Source organism: Schistocerca nitens, chromosome 7 (assembly GCF_023898315.1).
Source record: "Schistocerca nitens isolate TAMUIC-IGC-003100 chromosome 7, iqSchNite1.1, whole genome shotgun sequence".
Lineage (NCBI taxonomy): Eukaryota > Metazoa > Arthropoda > Insecta > Orthoptera > Acrididae > Schistocerca > Schistocerca nitens.
In genome coordinates, this window is record NC_064620.1 from 551,778,167 (window position 1) to 551,785,536 (window position 7,370).

At 45.9% G+C, this 7,370-nt stretch overlaps 1 non-coding gene across 1 annotated transcript; it reads left to right on the plus strand.

Moving 5' to 3' along the window:
- The first annotated feature begins 6,293 nt into the window (after positions 1–6,293).
- On the plus strand, positions 6,294–6,368 carry Trnas-cga (transfer RNA serine (anticodon CGA)). The gene has a single exon. It is a non-coding gene; the product is annotated as a tRNA-Ser (tRNA).
- The last annotated feature ends 1,002 nt before the right edge of the window (positions 6,369–7,370 follow it).

The window sequence follows — 7,370 nt, forward strand, 5'->3', positions numbered from 1 at the left end:
TGATGTTAAGTCTCCCCCTGTTCTCATTTCTGCTAGTTCTCATTACCTTCGTTTTCCTTCGATTTACTCTCAATACGTATTCTGTACTCATTAGACCATTCCATGCATCACATCCTGTAATTCTTCTTCACTTTAACTGACGATAGCAATGTCATCAGCGAATCTCATCGGCATCCTTTCACCTTGAATTTTAATCCTATTCTTGAACTTTTCTTTTATTTCCTTCAGTGCTTCTTTGACGTGCGGATTGAACAGCAGGGGCGAAAGATTACATCCCTGTCTTACAACCTTTTTAATCCGAGCACTTCGTTCTTGGTCGTCCACTCTTATTATTCCCTCTTGGCTCTTGTACATATTGTATAGTACTCACATTTTCCTTGAGCTTACCCCTATTTTTCTCAGGATTTCGAACATTTTGCACCATTTGACACTGTCGAACGCTTTTTCCAGGTCGACCGATCTTATGAAGGTGTGTCTTGATTTTTCTTCAGTGTTGCTTCCATTATAAATCGCGAAGTCAGAACTGCCTCTCCAGTGCCTTTACCTTTCCCAAAGCCAAAATGCTCATCATTTAACAGCTCCCCGTTTTTCTTTCAATTCTTCTGTGTCTTCTTGTCAGCATGAGCTGTAAAAGTGAACGTGCGATAATTCTCGTACTTGTCGACTCTTGCGATCTTCGGAATTCTGTGGATGATGTTTCTCCAAAAGTCTGATGGTATATTGCCAGTCTCATACATTTTACATACCAGCGTGATTAGTCGATTTGTCGCCACTTCCCCCAATGATTTTAGAAATTCCGATGGAATGTTATCTATCCCTTCTGCTTTATTTGATTTTAAATCTTCCACAACTCTTCTAAATTCTGTTTCTAATACTGGATGCCGTATCTCTTTCCTAGCGACTCCTGTTTCTTCTTCAAAATGGTTCAAATGGCTCTGAGCACTATGGGACTTAACTGCTGTGGTCATCAGTCCCCTAGAACTTAGAACTACTTAAACCTAACTAACCTAAGGACATCACACACATCCATGCCCGAGGCAGGATTCGAGCCTGCGACCGTAGCGGTCGCGCGGCTCCAGACTGTAGCGCCTAGAACCGCTCGACCACTCCGGCCGGCTGTGAGAGAGAGGGAGAGGGGGGGGGGGAGGTGCGAGCGAGCGAGCGAGCGAGCGAGCTGATGGCTTCGTTGAGTTTTCTAGATTTTCAGCACTTTTAACGATACTCGCGTCATAAATTTAAGGGGTAATCATATGAAAAAGAGGTAGACTGGAATAAAAGCAAGTAGACTTTTATTTCAAAAAAATAATCATTACTGTTAGTACATATATCCCACTGTGAGACGAGATTGACAGTGCCTTGATGGGAAAATGTTTGCAGTTGTCTGCGGAACCGTGATTATATCCTGGAGTGCACCTCTGCATCCCAAGCAAATCGACGACCACGAATGTCTTTCTTTAGGATTCGACAAACATGGAAATCGCATGGGGAGAGGTCGGTACTCTATGGAGTGTAATCGAAACAACCTTGGCAATATGAAGGCGGGCATTATCTTCGAACAGAATGATGCCATCCGGCAACATTCCAGGGTGTACCGACTCGAAGGAGTGCTACGGTTTTTGCAAAGTGTCCTCGTACCGCTGTGCGTTAACTGTGGCTCCGAGTAGCAGAAACTCAATAAGCAGCGGGCCCTTGCCGTCAAAGGAAAAGTTCATCGTGACTTTCCCGGAGATGGCGTGCATGTTATACCGACTGCGCTGCAGAAGTTCAGCTGGGAAGCCCTTACACATCCTCCATACAGTCCGATCTCTCCCTGTGCGATTTTCATAGTTTTGGAGTCTTCGCAAACATTTCTCCATAAGGTTATTAAGGGTCTTGTCTCACAATCGGATACGTGTATTAACAGTTATGGCGATTCCGTCTGCGGCAGTAAACAGTTTACCACTTCTTTTCCACCTGTCTTTGTTTTCGTTTGACTGCGCCTTATAACTTCAGTATCGACGCTAAATGCTTGACTATGGTGAAGAGATCGGCAGGCTCGTTCATCCTTGAGAACTAGTTCACTGGTGATCGCTCTTTTTTGGGAACCGTTCATTTTTACTCGTTCACCGTTCATTGTGCTTGGTACATGATTCTTATGAAAAACTGAAAATTAGTAGCCTAGGTGACTGAAGATGGAAGGCGCCAAGAGGGGGACTTGCTTCCCCCCTGGAGTTTTTATTCATAACAGAATTCTCACACACTTGTAATTTTCGTGATTCTGCAAAGCATCTCGTTTAGTCAACTGTAGCGTTATGTGACTGATCGCTGGTGCCGCACGAAAAACCGGCCCCGAGAACAGACTGCTCGCCAATTATGCACGATTTGTTGACCGCTACGAGCAGAACGTATAAACATGTAATAATTAGGCAGTGAAGAAATAACAAATAAGGTAATGCAAACAAATGGCCGGCCGCGGTGGTCTCGCGGTTCTAGGCGCGCAGTCCGGAACCGTGCGTCTGCTACGGTCGCAGGTTCGAATCCTGCCTCGGGCATGGATGTGTGTGATGTCCTTAAGTTAGTTAGGTTTAAGTAGTTCTAAGTTCTAGGAGACTTATGACCACAGCAGTTGAGTCCCATAGTGCTCAGAGCCATTTGACCCATTTTTTTTAATGCAAACAAATGACGAACGGTAAGCGACAATGAGCAGTCTAGTACTCGGGGCCGATTTTTCGTGGCCGGCCGCGGTGGTCTAGCGGTTCTAGGCGCGCAGTCCGGAACCGCGCGACTGCTACGGTCGCAGGTTCGAATCCTGCCTCGGGCATGGATGTGTGTGATGTCCTTAGGTTAGTTAGGTTTAAGTGGTTCTAAGTTCTAGGGGACTGATGACCACAGATGTTAAGTCCCATAGTGCTCAGAGCCATTTGAACCATTTGATTTTTCGTGCGCCACCCTGTGCCATTGAAATAATATTGTAGGAGTTATCGTATTCTCTTTACAACATGTGACACCAGACACTCGATTATGGAACGCGGGCTTCATTCCTTCCATAACAATGAACATGCTCTTTTACGAGGGATCAAAAAAAGACGGAAAATGGACACTCGTGTGTGCCGTGCCGACGTCCTTTGCATGTGTAATAACAAAAAATCTTGCTGTTTATCGAAATAGTGAAGTAAGTTGATACGCCGTTTTGTTAGCTGAAAAGATGTATGTATTACATACCACGTAATTTTTATGTAGTTTACGTAATTACAAAATACACTTTAATTACCGGTCGTGGATGCTGAATAGAATACGAAAAGAACCAGAAGTTCAGAGTTCAAAAAAGGTTTGAAACAGATCTAGAATGGGCGTGCGAAGCGAACGAAATGAACAACTCGATACTGAACTAACGATGAGCAGTCGGCAGTGGAATTGCGCGAGCGGCCACGCGAAGAAGGACGAGTCCGCCCGAGCGAGACCGAGACCGAGACAGACGGTAACGGGACCGGGGCTGGAACGAGACCGGCCGACGTGCCGTTCGCGAACGAGACCTAGCGTTTCCCTTTCCCGGGAACTATAAGTAGAAATCCGCGACCGAAGTGAACTATGAAAGACCGTTCCCTAGAATTCGTTTCTCGCTCGTTCCGTTCATCTTGGTGAACCGTTCCTTTGGACCCGTTAGTTCGCGAACGACCCATCTCTACTATGGTGCGACCGAAGTATGTAATCATAATATTTATCATGACAAATGCTTAAGATAGGACCTTAGGTCTGATATCTCGCACCTTGCATACAGCTAGTCAGCCTAGCAAGTAGAATAACAACGTGATGCACGAAAATAAACCACTACAGTCGCTGAAGAGGACCGTAATACTGGTCCACATCACATGCATTGCTCCTCTATGGTGAATTAAAAGCTCAGTCAGTTTTAAGATTAACTGATTACTACTCGACCCCAGAATTTAAATAGAAGACAAACACGCTTACAGTTTCAAAACCGCACATTCCGCTGCCGGCTTGCTCTCGAGATAAAGACCGGAGGAAAAAACGGGCAAACAAACTAATCCGCCGGAAAACAGGCGCAGTGAGCAGATAGCGCCCTGCTGCAGCCCCCATCCGCCTCGCTACCTTGGCACCGCCCGCATCCTCGCCAGTATATACCCAGAGCACCGGCCCCACACGCAAAGCAGTCCCACCTGTTCGCGGCCAGAGACCACCGCTCACCTCGCCACAGCCACTCGCTCCAACGCAGGTGAGTCGGTCGAGAGAACCTTCGGCAGGTCGCCTCACTTGTCGTTAGGGACAGTTCGGCACGAAACAAGAATAAGCAATAGCATTTCACGGCATTCGGGTAGGGTCACATGACACCCCTCGCTTCCTACTTTGGAGACTCCGTATCGGATTTAATTGTATTTTGTTGTTTTTGGATTAAAATATGCGCGATATGACAACAGGCCGTTTCAAGGCAATGGTGCACTGAAGATCTATCACAAACGTCACTCTCGGTACTATTTGTTACATCTAAATGTCAATTAACTACAAATCAGCGATAAAAAGCCTTCAGGAGAGCGCAAGGTAAACAATAATAATGTTTTGAACTGCCTGTGAACAGCGTGCTCTTGTGGTTATAGACATGTAGTTTTGGTGCTGGAGGAAGTAGGTTGGCGCTTTGCTATATGCTAATTTTTTCCAACATTTTCGTGTTTTCCACAGATTCTGGTCCTTTCTCATTCATTAAATAGAAGTGTGTTTTGCAATACTCGATGTTATTAGTTACAGGGTGTTCGCAAATTCCTGTTAAAAACATCTAGAACTTGTAGAGGGGAGTGAGTAGATGAAATTTATGAATGGAACCTATATCCGGAAACATAGCTTTTCCATGCTATAACCATTTGAAAACATGTGGCAACGCGACCACTTTTACAGGTAACTGATTAGGCGTCACCCAGTACAACACTTGTTCTACAGTTACACTCATTACCAGCCAAAGGAATTGCTCGTGTACTCGTTGATGGGTTTTCTTCAACGTAATGCAGTACGAGCTCTCCATATTCAGGTGTCCGGCGTCTCCTTGGAGCACCACAGTCATGCCTGCTGATGGTGGACGTTGCCTTTCTCAAAGATGTTGCATAACTGAGGTGAAAACGCTGTGCGATGTAATGGGCTTTGTGGAGAACAATCATGATAAAGGCGACGGGCAACTTCGCCATTCAGAAGGATCATGTCGAGGGATTCTGCAAACGCGTACTCGACCATGTTCCTCTAACATTTAAGACACGTGAATAAGGCTCGAATCAGGTCAGAATGGTAGGACAAACGTCAAATGACGTCAGCCCATCCGATGTAAACACCCCCCTCCATAAATACCCTGTTGCATACCTACAGAGTGACAGTTATTGAACTATATGAAATAAAATCGCCGTAACTTCTGAACGGTTTGCGTTAGGACGTTCAAACTGCACGGTTGGCCACGGGGCACGATGGGAATTAGTATGGTTCAGAAGGCTCTGAGCACTATGGGACTCAACATCTAAGGTCATCAGTCCCCTAGAACTTAGAACTGCTTAAACCTAACTAACCTAAGGACACCACACACATCCATGCCCGAGGCAGGATTCGAACCTGCGACCATAGCGGTCGCGCGTTTCAGACTGAAGCGCCTAGAACCGCTCGGCCACATCGGCCGGCTGAATTAGTATGCGCATACATGGTTCGGTTTAGCGACGAAGCCCACTTTCATTTGGATGGGTTCGTCAATAAGCGAAACTGGCGCATTTGGGGGACTGAGAACCCGCATTTCGCGATCTAGAAGTCTCTGCGACCTCAGAGGGTGACTGTGTCGTGTGCAATGTCCAGTCACGGAATAATCGGTGCGATATTCCTTGATGGCGCGGTGGCTACCGTATGGTATGTGAAGGTTTTGAAAGATGATTTCATCCCCGTTATCCAAATTGGCCCTGATTCGACAATAAGTGGTTCCTGAAAGTCGGATCTGGAACCCATCGGAGCTGTGAGGACGGGGAGTGAGTTGTGCTTGGGTAGCTCAGTTGGTAGAGCACTTGCCCGCGAAAGGCAAATGTCCCGAGTTCGAGTCTCGGTCCGGCACACAATTTTAATCTGCCAGGAAGTTTCACATCAGCGCAGACTCCGCTGCAGAGTGAAAATCTCATTCTGGAAACATCCCCTAGGCTGTGGCTAAGCCATGTCTCCGCAATATCCTTTCTTTCAGGAGTGCTAGTTCTGCAAGGTTCGCAGGAGAGCTCCTGTAAAGTTTGGAAGGTAGGAGGCGATGTACTGGCAGAAGTAAAGCTGTGAGGACGGGGCGTGAGTTGTGCTTGGGTAGCTCAGTTGGTAGAGCACTTGCCCGCGAAAGGCAAAGGTCCCGAGTTCGAGTCTCGGCCCGGCACACAGTTTTAATCTGCCAGGAAGTTTCAGGACAGTGTTTGATGTCCTGGAGGAGCACTTTGGGGACCGCATTCTGGCTCTGGGGTACCTAGAGCCCACTGACACGGGCCTTGATTGGCCACCGTATTCTCCGGATCTGAACACATGCGACTCTTTTTTGTGGGGATACATTAAAGGCAAGGTGTACAGCAATAACCCCAAAATCATTGCTGAGCTGAAAGCAGCGGTTCAGGATGTCATCGACAGCATCGATGTACCGACACTTTAGCGGGTCAAGCAGAATTTCGCTATTCGTCTGTGCCACATCATCGCCAGTGACGGCAGGCATATTGAACATGTCATAACCTAAATCCGAATATATGTAGTGACGTTTACACGTCGAATAAAGTGTGTGCACGCCGTAGTTTATAACTAATTTACGTTTATTTTCATATAGTTCAATAATTGTCACCCTGTACCGAGCAAAAATATTTTCAAACGACTGAAGCACGGAATCGGTGTGTTTACGGACATGGGTTCCCATTTAAAATATTATGTACTCACTCCCCTCTATTCCTAGAAACGTGTAACGGGAATTTCCGAACAGACTTTACAAGAGTGTCCTTCCTGAGGGAAGATTTGCTTCGATTTCATTATTTCAGTCCGATTAAAAAACGAAAGATGAAACTCCTGCTAGCGAAGTGACCAGGAATGATATTTGTACTCCAGTTTGTTACGAATACTTTGCTGTTCGCTTCGAACATTTCACAGTGTTTCGAGAGTGTGGATTGGCAGGAACCTAAGAAGACAGCTTAAACTGCTGCGAGTGAAACACGCAGCAATCATGTTTCTAGACTTGCTTGTCAGAAATATTTTGCTTTTTAACTTCACCTTTCACAACTCGCTAAATGATCATTTAGGAGCAAAATACACACATAATTGTAGCAAACAATACTATACGCCAAGATTACTGTTCAATGCATTGAGTGATATAAATTACAAAAAAAAATTAGGTGAATCTTACA